This window comes from Solanum pennellii, chromosome 10, assembly GCF_001406875.1.
Source record: "Solanum pennellii chromosome 10, SPENNV200".
Taxonomy (NCBI): domain Eukaryota; kingdom Viridiplantae; phylum Streptophyta; class Magnoliopsida; order Solanales; family Solanaceae; genus Solanum; species Solanum pennellii.
This window is the reverse complement of record NC_028646.1, coordinates 25649541-25661839: the sequence shown is the minus strand read 5'-3', so window position 1 is coordinate 25661839 and position 12299 is coordinate 25649541.

Genomic DNA, 12299 nt, shown 5'->3' with positions numbered 1-12299 from the left:
CATACCAACCAACAGGTGATCTACTGATCTTACCATATAATGCTTCAAATAAAGCCATACCAATACTTTTGTGATAGCTGTTGTTGGCGGCAAAACTCAATTAAAGCAAGTGATCATCCGAATTACCCTTGAAATCTATCACACATGCTACAAACATATCTTTCAAATTTTAGATAGTACGCCCTGCTTGCCTGCTGGTTTCTGTATGAAATTACATACTAAGCTTAGCACGAGTACTTAGACCCCTTTGAAAATATTTCTAGAATTGAGAAGTGAATTGAGTACCGTGATCTGAGATGATGGATAAAGGTCCTCGATGCAACTTAACCATTTCCCTCAAGCAAAACATAGCATGGTCCTAAGTCGAATAAGAAATCTTTACTTCAAAGAAATGAGCCAATTTCGTCATTCGATCTACTATAACAAAAATCGAGTCATGTTGTCGCCGAGTGTGAGACAAACCTATGTTGAAGTCAATATTCAAATCTTCCCACTTCCAAGTAGGAATACCAAGGTCTTGGGATAAATCTCTTAGTTTCTGGTGGTAAACATTCATTTATTGACTGATTGGTGATGTCATGAAAGACACAACTTCCAATGCAAGTGTCGACGATCGTATCGTTGTATAGTAATCTAACCAAGGATTGGGGTCATTTATGGAAATGTAAAATTACATTCTAACTTGTTGTAGCTAAAGAAATTATTGCATAAAACATTAAAAATCAAAGATGGGGTGACACAAGAATCAAATTTCAAATGGTTTTTTTAAAGTATTAAGTAAAGATCGAAATTAATAAAGAGTTCTAAGTCAAGGAGAGGGGGAAGTATTGGGATGTGATCAGAAATACCAGTTAAGATGAATTATTAGGTACATGCTTTCAATAGGTGATTCATAAAATAATTTTACTACGAAAAGATTTAAGAGGGATAAACTCTCTCTTGAGAAACTTACCCCATTTCCAATGGGATTCTCGAACATCCACTTGCCGCATGAAGACCAGACTATGCCTTAATCCACTCACTCTCTCGACCTGAGTATGTGGAAATGAGACTAGGGCTCAATCTCTCAAGCTGAGCCTCATGTTGACCCACTCCCACCGACCATCAAGTCTTAGTTTCACGACTTCTCTCTCGAGCAAGCCAAAAACACATAAATAAACTTTTATTTGTAACTACAAATTCATTAGGTTCATCCACAACTACTAAAAATCACCAATAAACTACAATTAATCTATTAGCTAGCAAGACCCAAGAATAATCTTTACCCATATTTACTAAATCACACTCCATGAATTGGCATTTTTAGCCACACATCAAGAGATAGAAATTTATACCTAAATAAGCTTGCATTCAAATTGGTATGAAGATTTAAGTCTTGTTACATTCCAAGAATGAAGAATCTAAGAGACCCAAGTCTAAATCCATGGAGATGAAATTGTTTTAGTCTTCAAGTTCTTTTCCAAAAACCCTTTAAAATTTAGAGCTCAAAAACTAATAAAAATATCTCAAAAATAACTAGAAGTCTGATAATAATTGATACTAATCAAATACACTCCATAATTATTTATAGTTTACACAGATTTGTGTTGCAATTGATAATTTAACGTGTTAAGTTGGAATTGCCACACAATTCGTCAATTTGCCCTTCGATAACTTCATCACCGTCTTGCGCTTAATCCAAGCATATTTGTCTTCTGTATCAATGGGTGATAAGGTATTGCTTTGCAAAACTTCTCGGCGATGCGCCTACTGCTCCTTTTCTTTGCCGATTTGATCGTTTCCTTTTGGGCTTAACACATTGGAACAAAGGGCAATATTCATACCTATCGGTGAGTCGCCAAGTGGAATCGATTATTTTCGTGTCTTCATTTCTTTGTTCTTTTCAACCTTTTTGCTAAGTACCATCCATGCTTATCCTCAAACCTAAAATAACTGAAACTCATGGTTATTCATTAGTAATTAAGACAAAACAAGCATTCAAGAACACTTTTCTATAAAAATATAGTCCGAAATGAGTCCAATCTGTAGAATCATCAACACCCCCAACATAAAATTTTTCTTTTACTCAAGTAAAACTCAATTTCAGTCGTGTAACGACCAAAATCTAGACACTAGACGAGACCAGCGTCGTTGACCTCTCATAGGTTGCAGACAAGCCTACATACGTCATTTTTACTTCATCTAGGTTAATTTTAGCTAAAATTTGAAACTTTTTGTTTCCTAACATGCTTACTAAACATTCTATTACATATATAATTGTTAACCATCAACCATCTAACATTAAATTCATCAAATGAAAGAAGTTTTTTATTATAACGATAAAGACGTAATTGCCAAAATGGCACCAATACAATGTCTTAACAAAATGGTAAAGAAACGCTAGTGGAACATACTCCACTAGCTCAATCCTATAACTAAGCTAGAATGTAAATGGGCAAGCATCCTCGAAAGCATGAAGGCCTACCAAGTCCGGATGAATGCTCGACGTCCGGATAACTACAACATTGATCCTCTAGCTCTAGCTTCCACCTGTGCATGCACCTAAAAGTTTAGAGTTGTATAGGGTTAGTACAAGCTTGTACTAAGTACGGGTATATGCAAGCACACACCAAGCACATGCATGAGTAAGAATAGATCTTTCGTAGCAACATGATTATAGCAGGTCAAGTCAGTGGACTTGCCAAATTGAGATAAAGAAAGTGAGTGAACTTTCAAAATTTGGATTAGGAAAGTTTATGAGCTTTCCAAATTTGGATTAGGAAAGTTATTCCATGAGAGTAACATGCATCATCATACTTAACATTTTACACATAGCACACAACAGCGTACACATAGCACATATCATAATTCATATAACTCATAACGTTGTTCATATCATTCATTCGTATAACATGAGACATTGGAATCATGGACTTGACATTAAGACTTCCAAAAAATGAGGGCTCAACATATGGGACATCAACTAGGGAGTCTGATTTAGATAACACAGAGTCTGCTTCATTCATTCATACGTACTTCATTCCATTTCATTCATGGGCCAGTGTAAACACCATCTATACCTATGATATAGTCTTAGACTTTCATCGGGTTTGTTGTGCAATGAACAAGAATGACCTAATGTCATTACTTGTTCTAACTCACCTCTTGATTATCCTATCCTAACACCTTTGGCATCATTCGTTTCATTATGTGCATCATTTGAGGCTGACCTCATTCATTCATTGGGAACTTTAACTTTAACCGACATAGATCATGTGAGCATCATGAAATCTAGTGTCATGAAACCTCACACCGAAAAGAGGTGGAATCACCGGCCAAAGTGACCCAAAAGATGCTAGCGTACATGGGAATTAAACCCTGCTAGATCCCTATATTGGTAGTATAGGTTCGAAGACTAGGAGATATAAGGAGACCCATACCGAGCATGTCGGACAGTCTCATCTCATGTGAGTTACGTTGACCTCCGCCTTTCCCGAATGAAGGCATCACCGCTCATAGCTAGTCTATCGGTGCTCAGTATAAAGTTCCATTACATTCAACTCATACGTCATGGAAGCTGGCTTGTAGTATGAGGACATCATATCTCAATTATTGATTTCTCATCTCATCATTAGTATTATGTGTGTTAATCTCAATACATTCATTAGTGTGTTCATAGAGACTTGTCTATTCATTACTTTGCTCTCTCATAGGTGAGTACGTTTTGGTAACATTTACTTAGGCTCATTTAAGATTGCTTTTAACTTTTACATTAGCCTCATATCATGTTGTCACCACATTCATTAACATTAGCGCATTTGATCTTCATAATTACTTACCCCATGTTAAGTGAATGTTCATTTCATCATATGCCAATGCACTTGGCCATTCAGTGTGTTTCACACTCTTACTTAACCCTTCTAGGGTTTCATCATTTCATTGTTCATTTCATCATTTCCTTGTTCATTTTATCATTTCATTGTTCATTTCATCATATGCCAATGCACTTGGCGATTTAGTGTGTTTCACACTCTTGCTTAACCCTTCTAGGATTTCATCATTTCATTGTTCATTTCATCATTTCTTTGTTCATTTCACCATTTCATGGCGTACAACTTAGGTTCACTTATTTTTATACGTATGCTAGACTTATGGGTCTATACATACAAGCCATGAGGCTTCGTTCATAGTTCATTTAAGTAATTCATATCTTTCTAAGATTATGTGGTACAAGACTTATGCATCTTGTATGTATGTCAAGATCTCGATTTCAATCTAAATAAACAACATTATTCTTGAATATTTAATTCACATATGACTTATGTATCAATACGGAATTTGGGCAAGGGAACCCGGTTTCAAATCCCTGGGACAACACTTACATTTTTTTTCATTTACTTTATTTGATCCATACGGCTTAGGGACCCAAGTTCGAGCCCCAAAGCCTTCATTTTATTTTTCCCTTAATTTCTCTCTTCATTTTTCGCTTAATAGAACTAAAAGGATGTGGTATTGAACCCCCACAACCTCATTTACTCTTTATTTTCATTACTTTTAATTTCTCTCTTTTTGCCGAGGGGTTGTGTGTTCGAACCCCCACAACCCTTCTTTAATTTCTTGTAATTTTCTCCTTGAATCTGCCTAAGAGGTCATGGGTTCGATCCCCACGCCTCACATCTCTTTTCTTTCATTTCCTTTGACTCTCCTTCACTGTCTAGAGGTCATGGGTTCGATTCCCACGCCTCACATTTCTTTTCTTTCATTTTCTTTAATTTCCTTCACTTCCTAGAGGTCGTTGGTTCGATTCCCACGCCTCTCATTTTTTTCTTTTACTCTTCCTTAAATCTGATTGAGAGGTGGTGGGTTCGAATCCCACTCCTCTCATTTCTTATTTTTTTCTTTTAAGTTACATTTTCCAGCCAATACTGTGGTTCGAATTTCCTTCACAACATTTCTTTTACTTCTTTATTTTCATGGTTTTTAACATGGTGCGGTCACGGGTTCAATCCTCCATGAACTCACTTGTTTTGATTCAATTTTTTCAACATGTTGAACCCTCTTTGCTGAACGAAATTCATCAATAGAAGCTGGAAATTTTCTTTTAATTTTTCAGCATCCTTTCATCAAGTTACACCGTAGTTGGTAGGGGAATTTCATAGTGCATTTAGAACATTTTTGGTGCATCTTCATGGATTCGTTTAGCCAAGAGATTATACCTCAAATCATACACATTTCAACTGATATGAAAATCACATTTACATCAACATGTGTACATGAAATATAAAGAACTATCATATCATTTACAGTCCTAAATGACGAACAATAGCCACGGCAACATACAAATACACATATACTTACATTTTCGGAAACATCAACATAAGACACATAATTCCAAACATACATATAAACACATAATCGTCACAAAAACATGTTTTATACCTAGTTTTCTACCAGAAAACATAACCAACCTGTGATTCAACAGGAGCTAGTAAAAAGGATATGCAACAGGGAACAATCCTAGTTTTCGAAATGAATATTCTGAACCTTAAGGGGTCTCTTGGGAAATGGACCGAGAGAGAAGAGAACCCATACCTTTTTAAAATTAAAATATTGACTTGCTGCTCAAAAAAGTCACCCAAGAACACGTCTAAGCCTCCTCAATATCAACTCCACTAGAATGACAACCTCCCTTAGCCTAGTGTACGATTAACGTTTGTTTTCTTGTGATGTCGTGTTAGTTGTTTAAGGGTGAAGAAATTGGTTTATTTTTTTGATTTTGTATCTTATTTTGGCAAAGAAAAAACGTGAGAAAGACAAAGATAGATTGAGCATGAGAGCGGAGAGATAAACGTGGGATAGTGGGAGTTGTAGGAGGCTTAGGAGTCTCGTTTTAGGACTTAGTCAATAAGGTTTTGTTTATTTAATAAAAATATAATTTTTATTTTATTTTAAATCATATAATGAATAATAATTATTAATTAATTAATTCATTCAATAGCTTAAATAAAAAATCAATTTAATTCATTGCTTCCACCTAGGTTCGAACCCGGGTGGAGCAAGACTTCACTTGAAGAGCACAATTTCAGCCCTCTCTCCCAAAAATACCCCTCCACCTTATTAATTAAATAATTTTTTGTATATTTAGGGTAATTACGATACTACCCTTATCCTGGAAAAAGACCATTTTACCCGTAGATCCTCAAACCTAAGATTTTCTTTTTTTTAATCCGATAAAGACTCCTTCGAGTAAATCTTCGTATTCGAGAGCCCTACATGGTTGGACATAACCATTCCTAGCTCAAATAACTCCCCAAGTTAGTTGTCTTGGATTTTTCTAGGGTTTTGAGGTCTGGTTCTATGCGCATCAATCCGTGTGAACCCGGTCTAATCGTTGGCATTTTAGACATGTTAAGCATTACTTAGCATATCCATTTTAGGTTTGTTACATTATCCCCCTTTAGGAACATTCGTCCCCGAATGACACTACTCTTTACTAACAATAAGTAAGTCATGTATAGAATGTATGCATACATAGGTAATTCAATACTCCCCATTGGTGAATATCTGATTCACATATTAACATGATATTGCACATCCTTGAAACCTACTAGTAGCTTTACCTTAATAGACTAAGGAACTCTTTCCTAAAATAGTCTCATCGAAGCATACAACATAAGTAAACATGTAATTCATACAAATAAGAAACAAACATGATGACTCAAACATATTAACTTCATACTAGTGCAAAAACACCATACACAGTCAAATACATGAAATACTAATTAAGGCTATGCACCTGAGACTTCACTAGAGGTGCCTCCCATGCACCCCTGGACTTGAGTGCGAAGAATCACTGCCTCCTTGGAGCCTCTTCACTTGGACCATTAGGTTGAACTCTCTCCTTCCGTTGTTCTGGACTTCTTCTATTCGGACAATCCTTCACCATGTGACCCAGTTGGCTACAAATCTAACAAGTATTAGAGCCCCTCATAAACTCTCCTCCATGAATTTAAACACACTTTTTACTCTTAAGTCTGGATTTTGAATCCCTATCATAGCAATCCTTGGACGAACTTGACTCCCCTTGGTGGGAGAGTCCCTTTTTAAACCTGGTCTTATCCCTAATTTCAGTACTACTCTTCCTTGAAAATTTCTTCTCAGCTTGTCTTGACATGTTCCCTGCCCTAGTATGCTTCCTATTCCTGTTTTCTTCCACTTGTTTGACATGGACCATAAGCCTGGAAAGGCCCATGCTGGCAAGCAACATAGCTGCCCTACACTCCTCCTCGAGATTCTCAGCAATCTTAGATCTTGTGTAAACGGGAGGATTCATCCTCTTGAAATCCCTTAACCTGGTAGCTATGGTGCTGGCAGGTGGGTTCTCCCAGGGAACACCTTGTTGCTCTGCCTTCATTTCTCCTCGTATTCATCTTTCTGAATCTCAATAGTTGATGTTAGATACGCTCTTAACATCAAGAAACAGACATTAGAGAAGGCACGATAAGTTCATAAGAAGGGAATTTTCCTACGCATCATGCAGTCTCTAATTCAGGATAGTGGTGCACTTCATTACCATGACATAGAAACTACTCAATGTGGTTGATGTGAACTTATTATCCTCAGAATTCAACCTAGCGCTTTGATACCAACTTTGTCACGATCGGAATCTAGAATCCAGACGAGACCGGCGTCGTTGACCTCTAAGAGGTAGCAAACATTCTACATACGTCATTCTTACTTCATCTATGTTAATTTTAGTGGAAAATTTGAAACTTTTTGTTTCCTAACATGCTTACTAAACAATCTATTGCATATATAATTGTTCTCCATCAACCATCTAACATTAAGATCATCAAACGAAAGAAACAGTTTATTATAACGATAAAGATGTACTTGCCAAAATGACACCAATACAATGTCTGAACAAAACCGAGAAAGAAACTCTATTGGAATATACTCCACTAGCTCAATCCTACAACTAAGCTAGAATGTAAATGGGAAAGCATCCTCGAAATCATGAGGTACTACCAAGTCCAGATGAATGCTCGACGTCCGGATAACTGCAACGTTTATCCTGTACCTCTAGCGTCCATCTGTACCTGCACCTAAAAGTTTTGAGTTGTATAGGGTTAGTACAGACTTGTACTAAGTATGGGTATATGCAAGCACACACCAAGGACATGAATGAATAATATTAGATCTTTCCTAGCAACATGATTATAGCAGGTCAAGTCAGTGGACTTGCCAACTTGAGATTAGGAAAGTGAGTGCACTTCCCAAATTTGGATTAGGAAAGTTTATGAGCTTTCAAAATTTGGATCAGGAAAATTATGCCATGAGAGTAACATGTATCATCATACTTAACATTTTGCACAAGCCACAAAACAGCGTACACATAACACATATCAGAAGTCATATAACACCATAACGTTGTTCATATCATTCATTCGTATGCCATGAAACCTTGGAATCATGGACTTGAAATTAAGACTTCCCAAAAATGAGGGCTCAACATATGGGACCTCAACTAGGGAGTCTGATTTAGCAAACACAGAGTGTGCTTCATTCATTTATACATACTTCATTTCATTTCATTCATGGGCCAGTAAAACAACAGCTATACCTAGGATGTAGTTTAAGACTTTCATCGGGTTTGTTGTGCAATGACCAAGAATGACCTAATGTCATTACTTGAATCTAACTCACCTTTTGATTAACCTATCCTAACACCTTTGGTATCATTTATTTCATATGTGCATCATTTGAGGCTGGCCTCATTCATTCATTGGGAGCTTTATCTTTAATTTACATAGATCTTGTGAGCATCATGAAATCTAGTGTCATGAAACCCCACACCGAAAAGCGGTGGAATCACCGGCAAAAGTGACCCAAAACATGCTAGCGTACATGGGAATTGAAACCGGCCAGATCCCTATATTGGCAATATAGGTTCGAAGAATAGGAGATATAAGGAGACCCATACTCGGCATGCCGGACAGTCTCATCTCATGAGAGTTACGTGAACCTTCGCCCTTCCCAAAATAAGGCATCACCACTCATAGATAGTCTATTGGTGGTAGTATAAAGTTCCACACATTCAACTCATACATCATGAAAGCTGGCTTCTAGTATGAGGATATCATATCTCAATAGATGATTTCTGATCTCGTCATTAGTATTCAGTGTGTTAATCTCAATACTTTCATTAGATTGTTTATAGAGACTGGTCTCTTCATTAACTTTACACTCTCATAGGTGAGTACGTTTTGGTAACATTTTCTTAGGCTTATTTGTGATTGCTCTCATATTTTATATTATCTTCATATTACGTTATCACCACATTCATTAACATTAGCACATTCGCTCTTCATAATTACTCACCCTATGTTACGTTAATGTTTATTTCATCATATGCCAATGCACTTGGTCATTTAGTGTGTTTCACACTCTTACTTAACCCTTCTAGGGTTTCATCATTTCATTGTTCATTTCATCATTTCATTGTTCATTTCATAATTTCATTGTTCATTTCATCATTTCCTTGTTCATTTCATCATTTTATTGTTCATTTCATCATATGCCAATGCACTTGACCATTTAGTGTTTTCACACTCTTACTTAACCCTTTTAGGATTTCATCATTTCATTGTTCATTTCATTATTTCTTTGTTCATTTCACCATTTCATGGCGTACATATTAGGTTCACTTATTTTTAGACGTATGCTAGATTTGTGGGTCTGTACATACAAGTCATGAGGCTTCGTTCATAGTTCGTTTAAGTGATTCATATCTTCCTAAAATTATGTGGTACAAGACTTATGCATCTTGTATGTATGCCAAGATCTCGATTTCGATCTAAATAGGCAGCATTATTCTTGAATATTTAATTCACGTATGACTTATGTATCAATACGAAATTTGGGCAAAGGAACCCGGTTTCAAATCCCTTGGACAACACTTACATATTTTCATTTACTTTATTTGATCCATACGGCTTGGGGACCCAAGTTCGAGCCCTAAAGATTTCATTTAATTTTTCCCTTAATTTCTCTCTTCATTTTTCGCTTAATAGAACTAAGAGGATGTGGGATCGAACCCCCACAACCTCATTTACTATTTATTTTCCTTACTTTTAATTTCTCCTTGAATCTTCCTAGGATGTCGTGGGTTCAATTCCCACGCCTCACATCTCTTTTCTTTCATTTCCTTTGACTCTCCTTCATTGCCTAGAGGTCGTGGGTTCGATTCTGACGCCTCACATTTCTTTTCTTTCATTTTCATTAATCTCCTTCACTTCCTAGAGGTCGTGGGTTTGATTCCCACGCCTCACATTTTTTTTCTTTTACACTTCCTTAAATCTGATTGAGAGGTGGTGGATTCAAATCCCACTCCTCTCATTTCTTTTTTTTTCTTTTAAGTTACATTTTCCATCCAATACCATGGTTCGAATTCCCTTCACCACATTTCTTTTACTTCTTTTTTTTCATGGTTTTTAACATGGTGAGGTCAGGGGTTCAATCCTCCATGAACTCACTTGTTTTAATTTATTTTTTTTCAACATTTTGAACCCTCTTTGCTAACCGAAATTCATCAATAGAAGCTGGAAATTTTCTTTTAATTTTTCAGCATCCTTTCATCAAGTTACACCGTAATTCGTATGGAATTTCGTAGTGCATTTAGAACGTTTTTGGTGCGTCTTCATGGATTCGTTTAGCCAAGAGATTATCCCTCAAATCAGCCATATTTCAACTCATATGAACATCACATTTACATCAACATGTGTACATCAAATATAATGAACTATCATGTCATTTCAAGTCCTAAACGATGAACATTAGCCACGACAACATACACATACACATGTAGTTACATTTTTGGAAACATCAACATAAGCCACATGAATCCAAACATACATATAAGCACATAATCATCACGAAAACATGTTTCATCCCTTGTTTTCTAACAGCAAACATAACCAACCTATGATTCAACGGGGATAGTAACAGGGATATACAACGGGGAACAATCCTAGTTTTCGGAATGAATATTCTGAACCTTAAGGGGTCTCTTGGGAAATGGACCAAGAGAGAAGAGAACACATACCTTTTTGACGTTGAAATCTTAACTTTCTCCCCAAAAACTTAACCCAAGAACATGTCTAAGCCTCCTCAATATGAACTCCACTCGAATCACAACCTCCCTTAGCCTAGTGTACGATTAACGTTTGTTTTCTTGTGATTTCGTGTGAGTTCTTCAAGGGTGAAGAAATTGGTTTATTTTTCTTCTTTTTTATATTATTTTGGCAGAGAAAAAACGTGATAAAGAATAAAAGAGATTGAGCGTGAGAGTGGAGACATAAACATGAGAGAGTGGGACTTGTAGGAGGCTTAAGAGTCTAGTTTTAGGACTTAGTCATAAGGATTTGTTTATTTAATAAAAATATAATTTTTATTTTATTTTAAATAAGTTAATGAATAATACTTATCAATTAATTACATTAATTTAGTAGATTAAATAAAAAATCACTTTAATTCATTGCTTCCACCTAGGTTCGAACTCGGGTGGAGTAAGACTTCACTTCAAGAGCCCAATTTCGGCCCTCTCTCCCCAAAATACCCCTCCACCTTATTAATTAAATAATTAATTGTATATTTAGGGTAATTACGATACTAACCTCAGCCTGAAAAAGACCATTTTACCCCTAGACCCTCCAAACCTAAGATTTCCTCTTTTTAAGTCCGGTAAAGACTCCTACGAGTAAATCTTCGTATTCGAGATCCCCACATTGTTGAATTTAAACTTACCTAGATCAATTAACTCCCCAAGTTAGTTGGCTTGTATGTAGAAAGGTTTCTGAGGTCTGGTTCTACGCGCATTAATCCGTGTGAACCCAGTCTAATCGTTGCCATTCTAGACACATTAAGCATTACTTAGCATATCCATTTTAAGGGTTGTTACAAGTGGTTCAAAAAGGATGTCTCAAACAGTGGTACACAAGATTCAATCAAGAATGTACACAACAAGACACAATTTACTTATGCCAAAATCAATTGTATACCCAAAGATTCAAGTTGTGACACACCATTATCAAAGATTCTTAAGCTCGCAATACTTGCTTCAAATGAAAGATCAAGATCAACAAAAACATTCAAATGCCCTCACACAAATGATGATTCCATTCTCTCATACATGATTCATAATCATCTAAGGTTTGGGAATCAGATACAACGCTCTCTCTAACAAAGAAGAACACAATGCGTTGTTTCACCCATAGAATTGCCCGTATTTTCCTATCAAAATTTGATTCAGCTTTTTCAAG